The sequence below is a fragment of the Manis javanica genome, chromosome 11, assembly GCF_040802235.1.
Source record: "Manis javanica isolate MJ-LG chromosome 11, MJ_LKY, whole genome shotgun sequence".
NCBI classification, from domain to species: Eukaryota; Metazoa; Chordata; class Mammalia; order Pholidota; family Manidae; genus Manis; species Manis javanica.
This window is the reverse complement of record NC_133166.1, coordinates 12,671,109-12,695,654: the sequence shown is the minus strand read 5'-3', so window position 1 is coordinate 12,695,654 and position 24,546 is coordinate 12,671,109. Positions and strand designations below refer to the sequence as shown.

Sequence of the window (24,546 nt, the reverse complement as noted above, 5' to 3'; positions counted from 1 at the left end):
AGAAAACACCTAGTACAGCATCTGGTCCAAAATACGGATTCAGCAAGTGAAAATAGCATTGCCATTTTTTAATACTGACAAAGATCTGTTGGTACATAGGATGTCATCCTGCGAGCTGGTCCCTGCTCCTCCACAAGGCTCTCCGGTCCCAAACTGGCAGCAATGGTGCAGAGGAACACTTAAAAACATTTTTTTCACACTCATAATTGTGTTACCTAGAGAGATTATATAACTGCAAAGAACTGAGTGTCTGCATTTTATAACTTTTGTAGGTTGCATGGCTGTCTAGAGCCATTGGGTGGAGGAGAGTGGGAGTGGCTGGCAGAGAGTGGGTGGAGCAGAGTCATCATACCACACTTACCCTCAGGTTGAGATCCAATATTAGACTCACTAGAAGGTTCTGGGGGTGGACAGGTAGAGTTAGGTGCCTTTCATATGCCAAGAGGTAGTAGTTAAAGCTGTAGGAATGAATGAGGTCATGGACAGTTTGGGATTAAATGAGGGAAAACCGAACCACACTTGATCTCAGAAACTCAAGAGTATTATCTCTAGCTTGGTGCTTGGCACACAACAGATTCTCAATGAGTATCTGTTGAATTAATAAAGAAATACCAGATTGGAAAATACCAATCTTCTTTAAAGTGCCTGTGTCCCCACTTCTCTTACGATCTAGACTCAAGTCATCTTTGAAAAGCTAACAAAAGTATATATACTTCCTGAATATACTGGGTCTCTCAGTTTGAAAAAGTCCTCTTATGAAAGACCATCCATCTGCACTAGTTTTTATTTCTTATTTTACTAAGACCTGGCAGGCAGGCACAAAGAGCTTTCCCATCTTCCTCCAACCATACTTTGAGGGCAGAGAGCACCTTTTTGGCGTGGTTGAAAATTCCTCAGTGTTCAGCAGGGTGCTTGGCTATACCAAGTTCTCAATAAATAGGGACTTAGTGCTTGATTAATCAACTAATTTTAGAGCATTGCCAGAGAATGAAGAAATAAATTGAGTGCTTTGGAACCTTAGCAGTGTTGAAAAATGAAGTCTGTGCACATAAATGACTGGTGCTCAGCTTGGAGAAGGGGACTTAAACAAACCAGAAAGAGGGCACTGAGCTACCGGTAAGAGTAGAATTGGGGATTGAGGGAGAATCTTGCATGGGAGAGGCTGGTAGAGATCGGTTCTGGGGGAGAAGAGATGGGCTCTCCATCATTCCTCAGGCTTTCCTGGGTTACCTACCTTCTTATGTTAAGTATTGTGCTGGGCAATGCAGATACTACAGGAAATAGGGCATGGTGTCTGGTCTTAAGGACTTTACATTAGGTTGTAGGCGTTAAGACAAGGCAACAGCTACAACATAAGCACACAGCTTGGAGCACAGGAGGTACACTTTTTAAAGATTCGATTAGCTTTTGAACTCTCTGTCTGCCAAGGATGACCTGAATGATAGATATGACAGATGCTGTGATTCAGGGGTTAGACAGCTTGAAGGAAGAGAGAATCTTAAGACTACAGAGCATACTGTTTTTTCTTAAGTTTTAAATGCATTTGCTGTTTTAACTGCAATAATAAATATTTAAACCATTTTGTGCCCAGGACAAAAGAAAGGCAGACCTGGCATGCCTTTGTTCACCATTAGGAAACTTGTCTAAAAGAAAATAAATAATTTCTATTGCCCTTTTGAAGGCTCTTGGGATGATGCTGAGAGAATGAGTGCACTGCCATAGAAGCATGGGGTCTGGGTTCTCTGTCGGCTGCATAGGTTGAGGAGCGAAAAGGACAAGCAGCTGACATGCACGGAGGTGCATGGGTGGTGGGAGATGGGCGAAGCTCTGGCGTATTCCCCTGGGACTGTTGTCAGGCTCCTGCCCAACTTGGCCCACTACCTCACCTATGATTTGATAAACATTTATGTGTCAGATTCCCTGTGTCATGCTTTTACTAGCACTGTTTTTTTTTTCAGATCAGCCCATCCCATTGCTAGACAGATCCTGTTTTCAAAAAGTTTTTTTTTTTTTGTGAATTGCAAAAATTGCTTTCTCTTAATTCACCCCACCATGAGACCTAATTCTGCCTTCTGTAGTTATATGAAGTAAGTTTATACTCTCTTATCTCCTTAAAAGGCTCTCTTCTATTTGAATAATGTTGTTGTTGTATTTGCTGTTCTTACTTGTGACCCTAAGCTTCCATGGTTTCTTTAATCTTTACCTGCTAAGGTTTCCAGTTTTTTGCTCTCCAAGTGTTAACCTCTAGAAATAACTTAATTATGATAGTGACCCTTGTACTGAGCATAAGACTGCACCATGGGCTGAGCAGAACTGATACCCAAGAGAGGATCATGACTTTTCCAAGGCTACATTGTTGGTAAATGGAAAGGGTACAATTCAAAGCCATGGCTTCAGCCTTCTATGCAGGTTCTCATCGAACCCACAAAGACAGATGAATTTGCTTCCCTCTCCAATCAGATCTTAAACTACACAATAATCTCATTCTAGCCCTGTTTGCCTGTGGTCAATGATCTTCCTCCCAATCCAGACTTACACTGGCACTGACCTGGGAAATCTAGGATGTATGGTCACCCTAGTATATTTCCTTAGGCACCATCTATCTGCCTTTTGATAATTAAAGTTGTATGTATTTGTAGGTATAAATCAAGACAACGAAATACAGAAAAACATGAATAAAAGAGATTTATTTAAAGAAAGGGTTTCTTAAAATAAGCTTTTTTTGGGTCTATATTAAAGGTTACATAACCTTTCTCAGTGCATTCAGTGAGTTTGCAAGGGCATTTTTCATTCATTTGCCTTTTGAAATGAATTATTGCCATTTAAAGGTAATATGCAAACTCTGTCCTACCTACACTTTTTAAAGCTGTCTAAGAATATGACATTCAGACTGATGCACAGTCCTAGAGGATGGCTGATGTGGAGCTGGTATGATGTTAATATGTTATCTAATTCACCTGTGAACACAATCCTGTTTTCGTTTCTGTCAATCCTGAGGTTTGGATTGAATTTTAGTTTCCTAGTCCCTGGTACATACAATAAAAGGGGCATTTCCATATGGCCTTCACAAATGCTTATTACCAGAATACAGAGTTGACAGCATGGTAGTTGGTCCAAAAATGCAACCAATTTGTCGAAAATTTTTAGAATCTATGCTGGCAAAATTGGTGATGTTTTCTCCAGAAGTAGCTAATGTGCTTCTAGTTGGTCCAGGGTCCACTACCTGGCATGTGCAGAAATCAGAGGAAGAGGGGGAAGCATGGCCCTTGCCTCCTACTCACTTGACCATCTCCTGCAGAGATGAAACGAAATGAAAGACTGATGGAGTTCAAGTGGAAGGCCATGGAAGAAGAAGAGATCTAAATGGACAGCACTGGTCATGTCTGGCATCACAGATGTGGGCATTCAAGCCGGGTAGGATGTTCATAGAAAGCAAGGGGAAAAGGAACCTTTCAGAGAGAGAAGATAGAGTGAAGGGCCTTCTGACTCATGCATAGAAACATCCAATTGTCAATTTGTAAAAATTGGGAGAGAAAATTCACTTTCAATCCTTCCTCTCCAGCCTCACCTACCACTTTTCTCTGCACTGACACAAGTTTTATAGGGTAGGAACAAAAAAAACTATACAGAGTCCTAGAACACACATTGTTCTTGTTTCATGTCTTCTTTGTATCTTTGTATAGGCTGCTCATTCTACCTGGGATATCCTTGGTCCTTTAGTTCTTTGAAATACTTGGATACATTCCTTTCAGAGAGGCTTGTCTTAGTTCCTCTGAGTAGAGGTAATCATTCCTTTCCCTGGGTTACCTCTGAATTGTTTGTAACACTTAATATACTTGCATTCATGCCCTGATATTATAATTTATATTATAATAAATTGAAAGCAAAATTCTATATGTATTTACCTTTCTGCTAGACTGAGAGCTTCTAAAGCTCTAGGGTGTGTTTTGCTCAGCACGGAATCCCTAGTCCCTGACAGAATTTAGAAGACAATACATGTTTGCTGAGTTTATTAGAATCTCCAGGCAGCAAAGATTTCTTCTTCATTTCCTAGACAAAGAATTTCCTGGCCCAGCAAAATGCTCTATTGGAGTATTTTCCCAATACTGACCTTGCATTAAATTGATCTGCTTATTCACAAACACCTAATAAGAACCAGGCAAAGTCTCAGGTCCTGGGAATACAGAGGTGGGCAAACCAGACATGGTTCCTCCCCTTACAGATCCTTGTTCAAGCTCATTCAAATTACTCATTCCTGTTAACTTACTATAAAATAATATTCTTGCCTCTGGCAACTTTTCAACTCAGAAGGCAATGTATAAAGGCAATCTGGTGTTGAAGCTGTGCTTGGGCTGAGAAATCTATAAGGAAACACTCTATGCCACTCCATACCTTGGAAAGTGTACACTTTCTTCATGCATATATGTGTCTCTATGAACATGTAGATTTCTATGCCAAATATATGCACATATTATAAATATGCAATGTGCAATTAAGGCCCACAGAAGACTATAATACCCTTTTATAGATATTATGATCCTCTCGCCCTTCAAATGTAGACACATTTAATTTAAAACAGAATGGTCTGTACCTTTAACATTAATAGCTTATAATATAATAGCTTATAATTTTCAGGTTTAAATCTTTTAGTGGCGAGCCTTTCTTTCTTTCAACCCCTTTGTGAAGTTGCCACAAGTATATTTACATCGTGAAACTGGGAGAGGGACAGATAATCATTTCAACCTTGAAAATAGAGATACAAACAAAAAATTAATACCAAACACAAAAAGCTATGTACTTTCCAGCACCCAGAAGAGTGCTAAACAGTGTAAACACTAAGTGACTATTTTATGAATAACTGAATAAATATAAAAGGAACAAATACTTGCAACTATGGAATTCTTTATTAGGGCAAGCCAATGGACGAGATTATGGCTTTAAAGGAAAGGCCATTCAAAGCCAAGTCTTGACTCAGTGGTGAAAAGAATTCTATCTAAATGGTAAAGCAAAGCAAAGCAAAACAAAACAAACTCAAATCTTACAAGTATGCTTTAAATTATTTGATCTCTCAATTTTTAGAGCAATGATGTACACTTTGGTAGGAGTAGTATCCCACCCACCTAACCCAACCATTTAACATACAGTGAATTCCAAATGAAGATTAGAGGTAAGCAAATGTCGAACTAATCTCTACATTCCCCAGTAGTCTTGCCAGACTCTGTAGAATCTTCTTCAGTTACTGTACTTTTATTGACCCTGGGCTTGAAATACATGTAATGCTTGTGGTGTTAGTGATCAGGCCCATAGGAGAAAGTAAAAGCAGGGGAAAGATCAACAAACATTTACTGGGCTCCTACTTTTTTCAGGCCCCTATGCTAGATTCTGGACATATAGAAAGAAAAACAACACATTCCACTGAAGAAAAATAACACACTCCACATATCCAGAGGCAAGAATATTATTTTATAGTAAGTTAACAGGAATATACATACTTAATACTTATTCCTGGATACCATAACAGGTCTTGGTATACACAGTCCTTATTTGTAAGTTAGTATCAAAAAGTATATCTATTCCACAGAAGGAAACAAATCCTCTTGGGCTCTCTCACATGTACATATTCACAAAATGCCAAAGTTAATGTTGTCACAGATGAAAAAATTTCATTAATAAATAGCAAATTCATCTGGTCTGTGAAATAGGTTCTCTAGGGGTATCATGCATATTTTTATGAATTCATCTCCTTGGCTTTCTCCTGGGTGCATAACTACCTGAGAATTCTGAGGAGCAGATGGATTCCTTTCTATTGTTAACACACCTAAGTCCCAAAATTTATCTGAGGAAAAATTGGCAATGTAAGTAAATTAATATTACTGAGCAGCGATTGGTCAAAATCTTCACCTTAAAACAATAAAAATGAGGCAGACTTGTTTTTCTTGACTGCTTCAGTATAGTTTGAATCGAAGACAAGGGTATTAGCTAAATCAGCTGACAAAGCTCCCTCTAGTCTTTCCATTTCATATTTTTCAGAGGCATAGTTTCTGTTGGTATAAAATAAGCACCTGCAAAGGCCCAAAAGAGTGTTCATAAGACTTAAAATGGAAGTTGACAAAGGGCTCCTCAGAAGTTTTGTAAATTTACATGCAAAAATTAGGTTCTGATAGCCATAATTAAAAAAATTTTAAATAGAAGCAAAGTGTTTTTCTTTATGGTTTCCTTATTTCTATGACAACGAAACAGGTTTGGAACAACGTGATCTTATAGTAATTAAGAGCGTGGCCTCCCAAATTGGCATCCCATGAATATTAAATGCAAATGTGTGAATTACCTAGTTTCAATTAGGCTGCTGTATTCCTGACTTTCAGTTATGAGCAAACACTGGTTTTGTAGATGGAACATGAACTAAGATTTGTTTCTTAAGAATTAGATGAAATTAGGGAAAGTAAAGGAGAGCTTACTGCTTGAACCTCCCACCCTGATGAGATCTGGAGGTCTGAATCCACTCTTTTACCTTTTCATCCTTCTTTCCAACATCACTGAGCCCCTCCAATGAGCCAGTCAACAGAAGGACAACGTTTTTTTTTTCTGTCCTTATTCATGAACTCCTTCTGGTGATGGTGATCATTATTATGAAATATACCCAGAGCATTTGGGGATAGTGTGGAGAGGAAACCCACCAGTGAGGAGGGGAGGGAAGAGGAATATCCTCTAGAAGATACCAAAAAACCAACCAAACAAATCCCTCCTGTTTGTCTTTTGTTTTATCTATATTCTACTACTTTTCCCTCTCCTGAATTATTTGGATGAAAATAGTTTCATCTGTGAATATGTCAGCATGTATCTCTGAAGGACAAGGACCTATTTTTTAACATCACCACAATACCATTTTCAAATCAAGAATATTACCAACAACTAGTCATCAAACATCCACTTGGCAATCAAATCTCCGATTGTCTCATGAACATCAGTTTAAACAGTGTGTTTGAATCTGGATCCAACAAAGTTCACTTATTACAAATAGTTGATTTGTCTTTAAGTGCTTCCCCTATGCCTTTTTGTTTTTCCTTCTTATTTTCTGAAGAAGTCTGAATTTTAAAGGATGAGAGGGGAGTAGGGAAAGGAATTCAGAAAAATTGGCTGTCAGGAGCAAAAACTACTGCAAAGGCATGGAGACCTTTTCTTTGCTTCCCTGGAACCCACAAACTCTGTGATCATTCATATTTTAGAAACACTGCTCAGTATACATTATCCCCTTGCAATGCTCTTCTCTGTATGTCTAGTAAATTTTGTCATCATCTATGGAAATTATTCTCCAACTTCTCAACCTCACATTATCTCTGTCCTCCCTAGAAGGATATATTATCTGGTGCCTATCAGTGTACTATGTTAGATGCTGGGCACGCAAGGATAAATGTAGTCAAATCAAATCAAATCTCCAGGAAACTCACTGTGAGGTATTTTTGGTAAGAAAGGAAGTGATGCCATACTCTGGCCCATAAATGTATACTTTCCTAAATAAATTTGTCATAGTAAGTACAGGCTCATTGTTGTGTAAGGCATACTCTGGAAAGCAGAATTAGAAAAACTGAGATTTGCTTTAAAATCATTACTAAATAGTCTTGCTCTTTCTGCTTCTCTTTAAAGGTGGAAAGCAAGACTTTGTCAATAGGCTGACTACTTAGGGTACATGCTTTATTGCTTTTTCTAATGTTCCTATGTTATGCACAGGTTATAAGAAGATGAATACTGGGGGATTGGATAATCAAATTAAGAGTTAGCTAGGTCCCTAATGGCTCACATTTCTACTTTTTATATTGCTATTGAAGCAACAGTATAAAATTATATTACTTGGTCATATTTTAAAATGATGCTCTTGATTATGGAAGGCTCAAAAACACTCCTTCATTTACTTAAGGACTGCCAATATTCCTTGGGTTTGCTTTGGGCCATTACAAGTGACAAAATACAGCTTTCATATTCACCATGTCAGCACTAATACAGAGTCATGCATATGACAGACAAGAGTTTGTAACAACGTGGGCTTTCCCACTACTTTCCAGCTGGATGACCAAGCCTTATTTTCTTCTTTCTAGGGCTGTCATGCTACATAAATGACATAATGTGAGCCAAGTGTTTTGCACACAGTGGCAGTAAGCATATGGGGGATTTAGTTATTATTTGTTAAGTAAATGAATAAAAAAAAATTATAGTTTATTCTTATCGTTTATCCCTGCCCTATCCAAAACCCTGACTATCTCTCCAGACAATCTCAACTATCTCCTTTATCACTCTTTAAAAAATTACACAGGCAGGCTGTCTTAACCATCTTAGCACTTAATTATATATTATTTCTGTGTCTGAAAGTTATTCTTAATTGTAGATGTAAGGTCTTAAAAAATAAGATGCGTCTTACACAGAAGTGAAGTAAAAATATTTAACAACTGGCTGTGCCAGGAATTAACTCTTTAGTTAATGGTCAGTTAACTGAATAACTCTTTAGTTAATCTTCAGTTAATCAATTAGCTCTTGAGTTGCTTGATCATGGAGATGTGTGAAAGGGACTGCAGAGGGGGTGGTCTAAAGCACCTGGGAGGCGAACACTCGGAGGGCCTGGGATAGAAGCTATTTACCAATAACAATGTAAGTACTTCAATAGTTTAGGAACCAGGTGTACTGGACACAGCCTGGTGAATATTAGTGTTAGTCTCATTGATACCTCTGGCATCCTTTCTTGGTGAAGAGGTGAGAAATTCAGGCAGGAAACAGTTACTCTTGACATTTTCCTTCTTGTACAAGGAAACCTTAAAACCCAACAAAGAGTTTACCTGGTTTATGCTATAGGGAAATGAAACCATGTCACGTAATAATGGCACCTTTTAATTACTTGGGTGACATATATGCTTTTAAATCAACATTATCCATCATTCTTAGTTATTTTTAGTTGCTCCTTTCTCTGCACTGAAGAGCTGTCTAATTTGAGGAGGAAGAAAACTGTGCCCTGGGGAACATTTCCTACATGGCCAATGCAGCCTTCTCTAACCCAAGCATATTTTCTGAGCAAGTCTCAAGTTCTCACTGTCACAGGTGGGCTGGGACCACTTGCCCATTCCTGGCTGCAAGTTTTCTGAACAGATTTTCTGTGACAGAAGCAAATGGCAAGAGGAAATGTACTTTGATTATGTTTATTGCGATTATTGAGGTTCCCTTGGAAAGAAGCTAGACAAATGAGTATTTAGGAGCATGTTCATTAGGCAGGCAGGCTGACAGCATTGAGACAAGCTTCATGAGTAAAAAAATAATGTTTTATGATTGTATTGGGATGCCAGAAAATTGTGAACAGTATGGGCACACTTTCTATAAAAAGTAAATAATAATCTTGTCACTTTTTTTATGCTGCAAAACTGGAAAATCTATCCCAAACATGGCTAGTTATATTTGTAGTCAGGAATTTTAGTGGAAACTGTTACCAAGCCCATCCAGTACAATCTTACCCAGGAAAAAATTTCTTCCTCAATGGAAATAAATGGTGAATATTGTCCAGCACTGAAGAACTGAAGAACTAATAAGTTATACAAACCGTGAATCACTCAGACACCAAAATTAAGTCTAATTTTGCTATGGCTCATTGATATTGGGCTAATGAATATTTTATTCTAGTCTAACTCATCCTCAATGTAATATATATTATACAGCTGGCAAGTACATCTATTCAAAAGTGCCCCCATTTGTCATTTACCATTTTTTAGCACTACAAATATCATGACTGCAAAATCCACATAAATTTGAGGAATTAGATGAATCATTAACCTTCTTGAACAGTTTTAATCAAAAGCAAAAAAGAAGATGATTTGACAATGGCATGGCCTGGCTCTAAAATATTAGAATTTTGAACCAGGGGACCTAAAATTGAAGGTTCATACTTAATTGCTCTAGATCTGTACTGACATCATAAAAAATGAGAACATTTGACTGCGGTTTAGCTTGAAACCCAACTGCCATTATCCAACAGCAGGTTTTGGCGAAACTGATGGGCTAAGTTTTCTGTTAATTATACCAATGGGCAGATGGCTTCTGGCTGGTAACTGTTGCAGTAGTGCCAATGTAGAGATATGCAGAGAGTTGAACAACAACTTGGTGGTTTTGGGGACAGCAGAGAGCTTTTTCTCTGCCTTGAAGCCTTTCCTTCTTTTTTATCATTTGGCAAAATCCTATTCATCAGGGAAGTCAATTTAAGGACTTGCGTCACACACTTGGCCTTCTTTCCATCACGTTACACACTAATGCACTAAGTCTAGCGGACACTTCTACACCATGTGTTGTACATACCACAGGCTGAAAATGGTTATTGCCACCACCATCCCTTCCTAAGAGCAACCAGATTTTGCTTAGGAACTCGTAAGGTCATAGTAAGGCTGTCTTTATCCTGTCTAAGCTTCAGAATGGGGCTGGTGGTTTGGTTTTCTGTGCAGGGTAAGCCAGTCTAGTTATAGTAAATCTTGGGGATCATTTTCAGAATCTTTTTCTGGCTGGATATAACTGAAACAAGTTGCCCAGGAGTCATTGACAATCGTCCTAGGCCCATGAGGGCAGTTAGTCTTAAAAAGCAGATATCAGGATGGGCAGGGTGAGAAAACCAAATGAAATGGATTTCTTGACAACCCCATGAGGCCCAGATCAGACCTCTTGAGGTTGGCTTTCCTGCTGTACTTTCAAGTTGAATCACCAGCACATGCCCTTAGCGGAGCAGGTCAGTCTGAGATATTGATTTCTGTTACTTGCAACAGAAAGCAGCCTTACCTGCTCCTGTTAGAGCATAGCAGGAACCACAGTGTTAGAGTTGTGGGTTCATGTGCCCATTTCTCTTCGACTATAAACTCTATGAGTTCAAGAATTGTGGTTTTTTCATTTTTGTCATCTCAGCACCTAGCACAGTATCTGGCACTAGTCATGCTTAATAAGTGATTACTAGTAGACAAACAAATATGAAAATAAAGCAAGCTAATCTGGATGATTCTGACCTGAAAAAAAAAATCTCTTTCTCAAGTATTTTGCACAGTTTTTTATATCTGAGGCAACTCTACCTTATACAGTTAGATATCTACAACATACCCATAACCATTTCTGACTCTAATTCAATTCCCTGAAAATGATTTTTTTCTCCCTTTTCCTAATTATATAAATAATGCATGCTCATTACAAAAGTTCAAAAGATACACAAAACAGAAAAAAGGTGAAAATCTACAGGATGACCAGCATCTAAGGCATATACTACTCAGAGTTTTCAATGCAGAGGTTACATAAGTTTTGCCCTGTTTTTGTTTATCTCCCTATACCATCCCTACTACCACCTCTGCTGAATAAATGTGTCACACACCATAATCATCCCAGAGGTATCAATTTAAGAGCTGTATTTTCAGGTTGGGTGAACATTTAATGCAGGCACACTATGTGCTAAGTGTTTGCTGTACTAAATGCTCTCTGGGTGACAGAATGGCTATTTACTAGGTCATGAGTTATCACATTTATGTCTTCTCAACAGCTTTTAGACAGGAATTATTACACAGCTGACCCTTGAACAATGCAGGAGTTAGGGGCACTAATCTCCCGGGCAGTCAAAAATCCACATATAACTTTGCCTCCCACCAAACTTAACTACTAATAAATAGCCTACTGTTGACAGGAAGCCTTATGGATAACATAACAAGTCAGTGAACACAAATTTCATATGTTATATGTATTACATACTTTATTTTATGATAAAGTAAGCTAGAGAAAAGAAAATATTTTTCAAATTGTTTGCGAATCTCCAAAAAATTTCCCAATATATTTATTTAAAAAAAAAGTTGTGTAAAAGGACTTACTCAGTTCAGACCTGTGTTTTTCAAGGGTCAATTGAACTTGCCTTGTAGCTAAGGAAAGCAATATTGCAAGATTTGGTAGTAGGGAATACTTCTTAAAATGCATTCTGCCTGCTCATTGAAACTATTTTCTGAAGATACGAGTAACAAAACCAAAAGCAAAACTCACTCTATTAGTTACATGATAGCTTTCACGGTGTGAAAACAAGAACCAAACCCCCTAATCTCAAGATTCTTAATGACAGAGCTTTTGCTTCGTGGAATTCCTAACTTAGTTCTCTTTTGTCTCATACAGAAGATGAAAAGGAGATATTGGCAGAATGAGGCACTAGACAGACAAAGGGGCTGTGATAATGATGGAAGGCCACGTGAAGCCATTCATTGCCATCTCTGTTTTTTGTACTAGCCTGCAATGCCGGATTCCACCGAGATCCTTCAGGCAGCCTTCCATTAGTTCCCAGCAGTAAGGATTACAACTGTAATTTAAAACTAGAGATAAGAAAAGTGCACCTGAAATTAGCAATGGTCTCTCTGAGCAACTGTATTTTTAAATGGCATAAAAGACAAATGGCAGAGAGTTTTAATCCAGCTGACCCTAACATCACCTTCCAAAGTCAATCTCTGCCTCTCAACAGGGAAGAAAGGCCAGTGTCTAGCCTTGATGGATCAGGCTGCTGTCAATTCCAAAATACAACTTAAAAAGCTTTCAGTCTGAGATCTTCAGAGCTTTGACCACTTTCTTGTTCAAGTGACTTCTTTTGGCTTAATGGGAAAAAGGTCAAAAGTAAAACCAAACAAAAGCCCCACAAAAACCAACCCACTGGAATTTTAGCTTCAGTACTAGGAATGTAAGTAAACATTTTTACTTCAGGGTGGGGCTGTCCCTAACACTTTGGGGCCCAGGGCAAGCTACAAGAGGAGGGCCCCAGACATGAGCCAGCCCCTCTTCTCTGCTACAGGTCCTTCCTGCACCACAGAAAGCCTTTCACGCAGTGTGTGGACATCCCAACTCACACGTCCTTGCTGTGATCAACAAAATCCCACACCCTACCCTCACCGCCTGCTCTCATGCAAACAGCAGCCTTGCACCCAGAGGTGGGTACACCATACAGCTCCTGGAAGTAGGTTCAGGGTTGTTTGGGGAAGAAATTCGGGTGTCTTATTTAAACAGATTGTGGTCTAGAGAGCAAGATCCAAAAAAGCCCATCCTCCTGGCACAGAGGAAGGGCGCCTAGGTCAAAGGGTGGTACTAACTCATAATTTGGTAGATGTATGACCTTTTAAAGTTTCATATCTTTTTATACTAAATCTTATACTTCAGTAAGAATTGTAAAAATGGTTCAGGAAAATGTGATTTTCATTGGTGTAGGCCAAGAGTGAGAGCAAAGGGAATCCCCAACATCATTTTTTTTTTATATCCCTGAAACTCTGATACAGGTTAAATATGTGGGGAGAAGAATCAAAGCAGACATAGGGCCAAAATCCCAAAATGAAGTCCTCAGAGACCTAGGCAACTCCTCTTGGGTAATTTCACCGTGGCTACTGTGTAGATTCTGGACTTAGAGTCGTGAGTTCATTTTCTAGCACTGCCATATGCCAATTCGAATTAGCAGTATTTAAGCAAACTTTTCTCTAATCTTGTTTCCTCATTTGATAATAAGAAACCTAAAAATAGAACCTACCCAGTAGGGTTGTGATGAGGATTAAATGAGAAAAATGCATGTAAAACACTCAGTACCGTGCCTGGCACATAATAAATGGTATTTCCTATTGTAATCATGGATTTTAGTGTAATGTCAGTACTGGCATTATTGCCTAATTGGCTAGCAAATAACTTAGAAGGCTATGATCTATTATTAGGCATCAGTTTATTTCCATGCTTCTCATTTGAAGTTGAGCTTATTCTTTAAATAATTATGTAAGAACTTCGGATGCCATTTGAAGGATTCATTAAAAGTGAACTGAAAGTTAATGATTCTGTCTTTCCTGGGATTCCAAAATAAAAACAAACAAAAATTTTCTAGCTGTAAGAAGTATATCTTACCAACAAGAAAAATTTTGTAATCTGCCTATTTGCTGTGCATGCTTCTTTCAAAACCAATACCAGAATGAGTTAATATAGTTTACAAAATTCAACCTGTAACAGTAATGACTACCTTTTATTGGGTTAGTCTTGTACCAAACAATGTACCGTTTGCTTTCCATATACATCATCTAAGCTGGTGTCATCTTGCTAACCTTCCCCTCCCTCATTTTAAAGAAAAGGAGCCCATGGCCCTTTGCATTTGCATTATGCTGGAGTCAGGACTCTGAAAATCTCTTAAACCTCTCCTCCTTCCACTGGTCCCAACCTCTTTCAAATAAAATTGTATATGTCACATACGCAAAATGTTAATGCGTTTTTGGCTTTTAATTCTTTTTTGAAAGACATGTTTTTGTGTGTATGTGCTCTCTCTGAAGGTCCTTGTCCAAGTTCATATTTGTCTTGCTGTAAATTGAATTGAGAATAACTCATGCTAAATTTTTCTTTTGTTGCTATAAATAGAGCTATTCTTGGTGGGTGGAAACGATGAAAAAAACCACCACCAAATGAGAAGAAACTCAGTTTACTGAGATTGGTACATTGGTTTATTTCACCATAAAGCCATGCTAAATCAAAAACCCAGATATGGCTGTAAAATAAGTTGTGGGCTCTGGCATGTGATTTTTAAAAATGTGGTACAATAAAATTCAATGTATGATATATCACTAACGTACTTTAGAACTATATTATTCTTGGCATTAAGATATATTAACACTCTGGAACATTCAGCTGTATATTCTGAGCTTTATGAAGCACCATGGGCTGGCCAGACCATTGAATGCAGATGTTCGCTTCTACCTGCATGATTTGCTGAATTTCCTACCTTAATCGTTATTGCTGTAGCCCAGAGGCTTGGAGCTGAATGTAAGACAAAAAGACATTTTACAGACCCTTGCGGGGCAGCCGTTTGTAGATTAGAAACCAAGTCTCAGGTTACACACCCCTAAGTGCCAACTCCAATACATCACTCCTCTGCTCTTATTTGAGCAGAACTTCCTCAGAGAAATGGAAAATATGGAAAAGCTATGAACAAAAGAAGTATGCCTGAAAAAATGTGTTCCTGGAAAAAGATATATTCCCATACTCCAAATTTGCCAAGTTTTGGTGCAATCAGAAAGTGTACTCGGAAAGGAGAAATAACTTTATTGGAAGTGTAGTGGGTGCTGATGGCTAAACTACTTATCAGGAAAAAGCAGAGAGCAAGCTAGGTCCCTGGTGAAAGAAAATAAAAAGCATCCCGTTTTTTCTAAGAGGTGCTTAAATGAGTTGCTTTCTTTGAGGATAAATGCGACGTTCTTGTCAGAGCTATAGATTCTCCATCTAAAGGGAAAGGACAATTATGTGTAAGATAAACACTTCCGACAAACAGTTATGGGTTCGAAAGACAGTAACTCCTTGCTGGTGAAATAAGGCAACTGTCAATAAGCCAGACACTCTTGAGACATTCAGAAAAATGTCTTGCTATTCCTCTCCATATATAATATGCCATATGACACCACAGTTAAATCTGCTACTGCAAAAAAAAAAAAAAAAGTACGTCAAGCTGTTGGTTTCCATGAGATTTGGACAGAGGCAAAACAACACAGCAGAAAGGCGTCTGGGAAGGAATAGCTTTCGCTTCTTTCCTTCTGAGGAGGAAATGACTAGCTGACCAGGAGTTGGTGCTCACCCTGCCTGGAGCCAGGACCTGGAACAAGGACCTGGAGCATACCCAGATGAGGATGAAAATGCAGCTTCAGGTAATTATTAACGGGAATAGGCAACTAGAGAAAACAGTTACAAGTTATGCAAATACTACCAGTCATGCCTTCTGCATCAGCCTGCCCTGCGGTGCGTTGTACAGCTCTTTCCGTTAACCATCCAGTCTTTTCTTTCCCTCCCTCTCCCCCATCATCAACAGGCATGCCAAATGCAAATCTCCTTGGATTCTGATCCCATCTCGGCAAAATGCAGACTACCACCATACCGAGTTTCACAATAATCTCCACAATGATAATTACTCACAGCCCCTCAGTTCTGTTCACACAAAAGATCGCGATTTGAACCCTGCCTTGCACAGGTTCAGCTCTGTTGCAGCTGGTTACCAGGCAAACGGGCTGTTTTAAGATTTACCGATCACTGGGGAGAGTGAGCTGGGGGTGGGGATGGACGAACCACCCTGTACATACCTCCTTTTGGCAGCTCAGAAAAACAATTTCGTGACAAAGAGACTTGTTCTTTTCAAACCTCACCCAACAAATGAAACTGACAGAATGAAACCTGAGAAACTTTAGCGACCAAAGAAAGCAGCCTTCCAAGGATCAAGGTGAATAATTGATTTGTCGGGTTTTATTTCATCTTTAAGCTATTTTGCTCATTAAAGGGAATTGTGGAATTTGTCAGAAACCCAAACACTGACACACACTTCTGACAGCGAGTGCATATTCCAAACTACAGACTCATTTGCCAAGCTTATTCAACAACAATGATTAGCTGCAAAGCCAGGGAACTTACCGAGCACAAAATTATTGGAACAAAGCAGGGAGGAGGCAGGAGGCACCGAGGCAGCTTCTCCGTCTCCGAGGTGCCAGGTTCTCCTGTCTGCCGTCCGGTTCACACTTGCCTTTATAACTAAGACTCCGGCAGAACTCACTAGCGAACCTGATGAATTATAAAACAGCCCCTCCTAGACTCTCATATTTTACATCTCAGGGGGTGACCATGCAGCATCCTCACTCCCTGGGTACATGTATTTCCTTGTAACTCATCCTGATAAATACATCAGCCTCAGAAGCAGTGGCAGTAATTGGTGTTTGGGATGTACAAGCATTAACCAATAAGATGCTTTCCCACCATGAGATCTGCACCCCCAGCCTCCACTCAGGTTCCCCCACACCTTGTCAAGGTGGATCCACCCAACCCAGTGGGGAGTAGGCAACGATGGCAAAAAGTAGAGGAAAGCCCCGGCATTTCCACTGCACGCATAGCGTGGTGTAGTGCTCAGGGTTAATTCTCATAATGGTTCTGTAAAAACCAGCCCTCCTATTTGCATAGCATGTCACAATGTCCCGAACACTTTCATTCTCCTGGAGCCACTCAGCAACCAGGGGAGGAATCAGTAGTGCTGGAACATAAATGAACCACCAGCACTCAGAAGTGAAATGACTTTGTTCAGTGTTCATGGAAATTGGGGGATTCAGGGAGCCCCAGAGGGTCAAGGAGCCCTAGAGACTGGGTGTTCAAACTGCTCACTGTGCAGATGAGGAACCGAAGCAAGATAAAGTGACCTGTCTAGGTCCCACAGTCTACAAGTGTGACTTGAGCTTGAACCTAAACAGAGGTCTTCTGATGTCAACCACAGTGTCTTATTATCCTACCATGTTACCTCTGGAGCACGGAAGCCCTGAACATGGGAAGTCATGCAGAAATCAAAAACCCTAGCATTGATTGATCAAAAATCATTACCGAGCAGGCTGCCTGGGGGAGCAGAGCAGTGCCTCAGCTTTTTTGTTTTTTCGCTGACAAGGTCAATACAACCTGTTAGGTTCACTGAATAGCAACACTAGAAAACATGGTTTTTGACAATAATAGCTACAATCTAGCACTTCTTATGCACCAGGCAGAGCTGTACGAGCTCAGACTCATTTAATCTTCATTGGATCTTCCAAACACCCCTATGAGGTATGTATTACCGCAAACGACATATTGCAGAATAAAAACCAGATCGAGAGAGGTTAGCAAATGCAGCAGGATCCCAGGTGCTAAGTGGCAGGGCTGGAATCAACCCCAGTGACCTGGTTCCACAGCCCAGACTCTTAAACATATCATCCCATCCAAGCAGGGTTTCGAATTCAGCTGTCAGTGGCAAATGAGCAATGTGAGCAGATTTATTTACTATGGCCTTTAGTAGAAACTGTAGGAAGTTCATAGGTTTTGTAATCAGACAGACTTGTGTTTAAACCCTGGCTTTGCCCAACTTACTGTAAAAGAGGTCGCTTCATCCATAAGATGGGTATGCTAATTCTTACCTTGCAAGATTAAATAGAGTATATCAAGAAAATAGAGGGCTGGGTTTATAGTGCTTACCCCTAGATTGGTGGATTTAATCTTACCACACTTTCTGGAAAATGGGTTTCTGCCTTACCTTCTCTTTAAACTGTCTTTTAAAATGTCAGTGGAAATTTGCCAAGGAGTCTTCTAATCTGCCAGCCTGTGAAGAAGGTGAACTACCCCAGAGAAGTCTACCATCCAGACTGCACAAGGACAACAGGATCACGTGGCCTTTCTGCCAGAGGATGGCCAGGCCAGGGGGGCCACCTGTTCCAGTTCCTAGCTACTTCCCTCCCACCATTAGTCAATGGACTCACCAGCCCAGGAAAGCATATTTACAAGGTAATTGCTTTCCACGTGAGACCAACTTGGCTTCCTTCACCTGTTTCAAATAAGCACCTGACACAAAACCTATACAGCAATGAATTTTTGCATAGAGCTACACATCTGCTGCCACTGAGTTAAGGTGTGCCCAGCTAGGTATTCCTGTCCTGAAAGTTCCACTGCAAACTCCTGTCCTAAGTCAGTATTTGGCCACCTGAAAGGCTCCTATCAGATGAGCTCTCATCCATATAAGGAACTGCTATCTTCAAGCTATGCAATCAGCATTCCTTCGGGGGACATCAGCAGTAGCCTTCTGGGGGACAAGGAGATGCTGTAATGTTCTAGGCTGTGCAAATTAAAACATGCTAGGTTTTCTTAGCTCTGCATCTCTAGAGAATGACTCAGTGGCCAACTTAATTTGCTCGTGTACAGACTATCCTCTTCTTGTTTATGTTTTTCCTTTTAACTTACTAGGGGATCTGGAATATGTGTGGATGAAGAGTCCCCTTTCTCACGACCATACTTAACACTAGGATCTGTGGGAGCAGATGTATGCAACATGATTGGAGGGCTGGGGAGAGAGACTTGGGCTTCTAAACTGTAAGAAAAGCCAGGTGTGAACACCAGGAGCAGAGTAAATTGTAACTACGATGATGAGATCAATGGTTACTTCCTATATATTGATATAGGTGTTACTTACATATGGCCTGACATGGCTTGGTCTTTTTTCTCTAAGTCTTTTCATGATTTCTAGTTCCTTAATGTACCATGATTCCAAAAGCCAATTCTTCTCTGTCCGTTTTCCCCGTGCTGCCTGGCTATTCCACCATTATGACACACCCCATGAAAAATTAATGTAGATGAGTCTTCATAGGTTTTATATGATAACACATTGCTCTATTCCCCTGTCAAGGATAACCATAACACATATTCTATCATAATCACCACTTCATGCCACCAGTTGCTCCCAGACATAATGAAGGATTTTGAGCCTTGAAGCTCTTGTCAGTACTTCGCTTATATTAGCGACAGTGCTAACATTTATGGAGCACTCATTATGGGCTGGCAATGTGTCAACCACACCACATTTTGAAATGAGTTGTGCTAATCTCTACTTTGTAGATGAGGACTTTGTAGCTGCTAAGGTTAGGTGACTTGACAGTACACAGCACGGTCAGAATCATAGCTGCAGTCTGAGCCTGCAGAGTCACGCTTTTAAACTATTCCATCCACTGCTTCTAAGAAATGGAGGTAACATAATGTGAAATACGTACCTGTTCTCATTGCTTTTACTTCCTCACACCCTTCCCTCTCCTTATCTGAGTTATGCACTGTCACCATCCCATGAGAGTTGCATTTATTCAGGTAGATGACGATATGCTTGCTAACAAAAGCCGTGGCCGGTGTGTAGTCCACAGCCAGTGAGTAGTTTACTTGATGTCTCACCAGCCCTTTGGTAGAATTAATTACAACTTCCCTGAATCAAACACTTTCTTCACTTGGTTTCTGAGACACCTTTGGTTTCCCTCCTACCTCACCGATCCATCCTCCTAAGACATCTCGCTGAGTCCTTCTCCATTTCCTGATCTTTCAAACTTACAGTGAGTCTGAGTTCACTGTTAGACCTCTCTAGTTACACTCACCCCCGAGGCCGCAATATCCAGCACCAAACTTAAATGCCATCTACAGATTAAAGACTACCACATGTAGATCTCTAGTCCTTACCTGTGGCCTGAACTCCAGACTCTTATATCCAGTTGCACACCACGTCCAAGCATCCCCACTTGACTGTCAAATAGGCTTTTCAAATTTAAAAAGTCCCAAACCAAGCTTGCGGTTTCCTCCCCTGAATCTACTGTACTCCTGATATGCACCATTTCAATAAATTGCATAATCATGAACTTGTTGCTCTGGGAGTCAACTCTTCTTTTATCCTATGTTACACATCTTAGTCATCAGCAAATGCTGTTAATTCTGTCTTTAAAACATATCTCCAGTCTTTTCTCCATCTCTGCCCTTATCTCCCGGGTCTATACCAGTACCACCTTTCATATAGATTTCTACAATCCCCTCCTAACTGGTTTCTTTGCTTTGACTCTTGCCTTCGATCAACCATGGTGCACAGGGCAGCTAGAGCAATTGTTTGAAGACAAAACTTAACTGCTCAAAAACTGCTCAGCTTCCTTCAGTGGTTCCCCTCTCACTTAGGACTTGCTTCCTCTGCAGCCAGGATCCTGCCGTCACATCTCCTCCTAGAACTCCCTGACGCCCTGCATAGAGCAGCACCTTCCATTCCTCACGAGTCTCTACTCCCTTGTTGGACTTTATTTTTATCTATGGTACTTACCTCTATGTAAGTTTATATTATACATTCATATATTTATTTTGTTAACTTGTGCATCCCCCACTAGAATGTAAGCTCCATGAGGCTGGGGGCCTTGCCTATTTTGTCCATGTCTGAAACTCCATCACTAGACCAGGGCCTGGCACATAGTAGATATTTAAAATATTTATTAAATGAAGGTGTCCAAAGTCCCATCTTCACTACTTCTCACTTATATGTCCTTGGCATAAATTGCTTACTATCCCCAAATCATAAATTCCTCAATTATACATTTTCTTAAAGAACAAACAACTCTTACGTTGCTCTGGGACTTTACAGTGTATTCAGCATCTGTGAATGCCTTTGATACAACGATTCCACAAGACTGGTCAGTGGTATAGATTAACTTGTGTCCCCCTCAAAACTCTTAAGTCCTGACCCCTCAATACCTCAGAGTGTGACTTATTTGGAAATGGGGTTGTTACGGATGTAATCAGTTAAGAAGCCATACTGGAGTAGGGTGGGTCCCTAAGCCAATACGACTGGTGCCCTTATAAAAGGAGGAAATTTGGACACAGGTATGCCCACAGGGAGAAAGCTGTGTAAAGACTGCAGGTATCCTGCAAAAAGCCATGGGCTTACCAGAAGCTAGGAGAGAAGCCTAAAACAGATCCTCCCTGGTACCTTCAGATGGGGGATGGCCCTGCTGACACTTTAATTTCAGACTTTTGGGATCCAGAACTGAGACAAAGATATTTCTGTTGTTCTCAGAAACAACTAGCTTGTACTACTTTGTTACAGCCACCCTAAGAATTAATATAGCTAGCCAGATATTATCCTCATCTGACATATGAAGAAATTGTGGCTCAGAAAGGTTGGGTAACTCGCATCAAGTTTCTCAGCTAGGAATTTATAGGGCCTGGATGTAATTTGAGATCTGTGTGACTTCCCACGCATAGAAGCAGTGGGATTCCTAGTAGCTGGTCCTGACCCTCGTTGGTCCAGCAAAAATGAGAAAAGAAATGAGATGCAGTAGTTTTTCATCAAGCTAAAATGACCTTCCTTTTTCATAAGGTTATATCCTGTTTGTTTTTTCTTCCTATTTGTTTTTCTTCCTCTTATTTTTGCTATTAAATTTTCTTTTTATTTCTGAGATGATGGTGAGGATAGTTTTTTGTTTTGCTTTTTAATGTCCTTCATTTTATTGGCAAGATAAAATGTTGGCAATTATGTTGGCCTATGAAAGTTTGTTCTGAAATGTTTCTGGCCCATGAAATGTAAAAATCTGGGAACAACTGTTCTAATGCCACCCCCTCCAGCAAGCTAGAAAGCTCTTCACATGTAGTAACATTTGGTGATGGGAAGAAGAAAGTCTTTTTCTCAATCAACTGAGATGATTGCTCATCTCATATATAAAATGTCTGCACTAATGGTTACCTTCTCTCACCTTATTACCAATGAATTAATTTGACACAATCTCATGGCACAAATATATATAACTGAATTTGATGATAACCATTCATAATTGAATTTAGCAAAATTCAAACTGTTTCTTAGTCTTCCCCCACCGCACCTTCTCCCCTCTTTCTTAGTGAAGATTTTCTATTTCGGTTAAATTCTTGACTCGCTTTTGACTTAATCCATTTTCTTTTGGATTTGGCACCTGTGGGTGTGTGCAAATATATGAGAATTAAATGAGATCACCTTGGTTAAGTATCTATAAAACATCGCAAAAGCTTTGAGTAAGTGCCAATTCCCTTAAAAGAAAGAGGTAAAGCTTTATGTGTCCAGAAGGAAGTCAGCTTTCAGACCAAAGAAGATTTAGAGCAACTGGATGACTTGGCAAGATCAGCCAACCTGCAGAGTGTTAATGAACTTTTCTTTGTGCCGAGCATTCAGTGATCCCTAAGACAGTTCCTAGGAATTGTGGTAGTCTATTTTTATGAGTTCATGTTCATGAACATGGGTGGGCTATATATATGTGCATACATATAAATATATATGTATATATATATGTTGATATATATTTATATATTGATAAATTATATATATCATTAATATAAGTTCAATCAATGTGAGTGTTTGCAACCTCTTCAGTTTCAGAGAAACCCAGAAGGAAAAACCTTCATGCATTTAAGAGTTTGATTTCTTTGCTTTAATAGGTCCCCTAGAATCTAATTTATTCCCACCAGTTTCTTCTATCCTGGGAAACCTTAGTACAAACTGCAGCCCATCACTTTGTCAAAGTTGTCCCAGACTCCAAATCACCGAAGGAGGAATTCCTTCCTTCCATGAGTATTTATGGAGGGCCTGTCACGTCCCAGCCACTGTGTTAAGATGTTGGATGCCAGGAGAACAATGCAATCAAGGTCATATTTTTTTCATCCCCTAAGCGGCTCTCAGTCCAGGGGGTAACAAGCAAATAGTAGCTAATAACACAACTGCATAGCTTATTTTAGATGGTCTTTCATGAAGGTGCTATCAGTGCCCAGAGGAAGGGCATGCAACCTAGTCCTGGGGGATTGAGGTCAGGAAGGCTTTCTGGGAGAGGTGGCATCCAACTGAGTCTTGCTTGACTAGGAGATATCCAGGTAAGGAAATTTTCAATCAGAGTGAGAAGCATGGGATGTACAAAGGTCTGGGGAGCAAGGGGTTGGTCATAGACTTCTGGAGGGGTGGAATTGTATCCAGTTACCAGTAAGTAACCTAAGTACTAGGTTACTAGTGATGGAACAAAGACTAACTTCAGGTTTAGGAATACTAGAAAATAATCACTGCTTTTTCATAAACTTCTTCATGAATGAATGCACTGAAGGCTAAAGTAGAAAATGTCATACTTTTATAGTTAGACAGTTCTAATTCATTCAATCTAACTTTTGCAAGTTGCTTAAATTCTCTGAATTGAACCTCAGTTCATCATCTATAAAATGGAAAGAATAGGACTTATACAGCTGTTGTGTTTTTATGAAATTAAAATGTAATATATCTTGCTTTCTACCTGCCGCAAAATAGATGCAAGAGTAAATGTTAATTCATGTCCTACAAACACTTGTGTTATTGTGATTAAGAACTATATTGCTCATATCAACTCGTTTCCCATTGGGGTACTTTGGTTTTCTTCCTAGACCTGTTGTCTCAAAACTTTGAATGTTGACATCATGTAAGAAAATTTTGAGAGTCCATCTCCCGTTATCTAAACATCTATGTATTTATAAACTGTGGGATGTACAACCATAGTACCATGGCACAGTACTTATACCAGAACAGAAATTTAAAGGCTGAGATAAAAGAGTAACATAAAGGGTAGGACTGTCTTTTACACACTCTTGGGACACATATATCCACAGTGGAGAAGACTAAGAGCTCCTAAAGAGAGAAGACCTCATCTCATTTTTCATGGCGCCCCTAGCAGCACAGACTAAGTACTAAAGGAGTGTCTAGGAATTGAAAAGGCAACAACAGGGGATTAGGGAGTAAAAAAGAAAAAAACTAGGTGGCCTACTACCTGTCCAAACCAGTTTTTATATTTAAAATTTTAATATATGGTTTAATAATAATAAAAGTCTAAAATAGTAGAAATGTTAAGCAACCAAAACATAACTGCCTCCCTTTCCAAATGTCTGTGGTGAGTAAGAGTAAATATATTTCTTTTTCAAAGGGCTAATACTTGCTGAGCACTTATGAGACAGACACTATGCTAATCATTCTACATGTACTTTCTTATTTTCTCTCCACAATAATCAGGGCACCACACTGCATCTCTCTAGAGGGTATCAAACACAATTTAGTCTTATGTTGGGAGTCTGCACACCATGGCCTGCAGGCCAAATCTGTCCCTCTGTCTATTTTTGTACATTTCATAAGCCAAGAATGGTTTTCACATTTTAAGTGGTTAAAAAAAAACAAAAACAAAGGAAGTATAATGCTTT

At 39.6% G+C, this 24,546-nt stretch overlaps 1 protein-coding gene and 1 long non-coding RNA gene across 21 annotated transcripts in view; one reads left to right on the top strand and one right to left on the bottom strand.

Annotated features, from left to right (window-relative positions):
* The window catches only part of DLG2 (discs large MAGUK scaffold protein 2), a 1,871,010-nt gene that overhangs the window by 157,347 nt on the left and 1,689,117 nt on the right, over nucleotides 1–24,546 (bottom strand). Inside the window, exon 1 of one of the 19 annotated variants that reach the window (XM_017669005.3) lies at nucleotides 16,435–16,823. The exons of the other annotated variants lie outside the window; for them this stretch is intronic. The gene's annotated coding sequence lies outside the window, so the exon portion shown is untranslated. Of the gene's footprint in view, nucleotides 1–16,434; nucleotides 16,824–24,546 lie in introns of those variants that run through there. 19 annotated transcript variants of the gene reach the window in all.
* Nucleotides 1,147–24,546, top strand: part of LOC118970942 (uncharacterized) — a 31,136-nt gene continuing 7,736 nt past the window's right edge. Inside the window, exons 1-3 of one of the 2 annotated variants that reach the window (XR_012122523.1) lie at nucleotides 1,147–15,680; nucleotides 15,842–16,246; nucleotides 18,096–18,312. This is a non-coding gene — a long non-coding RNA (uncharacterized lncRNA). Of the gene's footprint in view, nucleotides 16,247–18,095; nucleotides 18,313–24,546 lie in introns of both variants that reach the window. The other variant, XR_012122522.1, reaches the window with a different exon arrangement.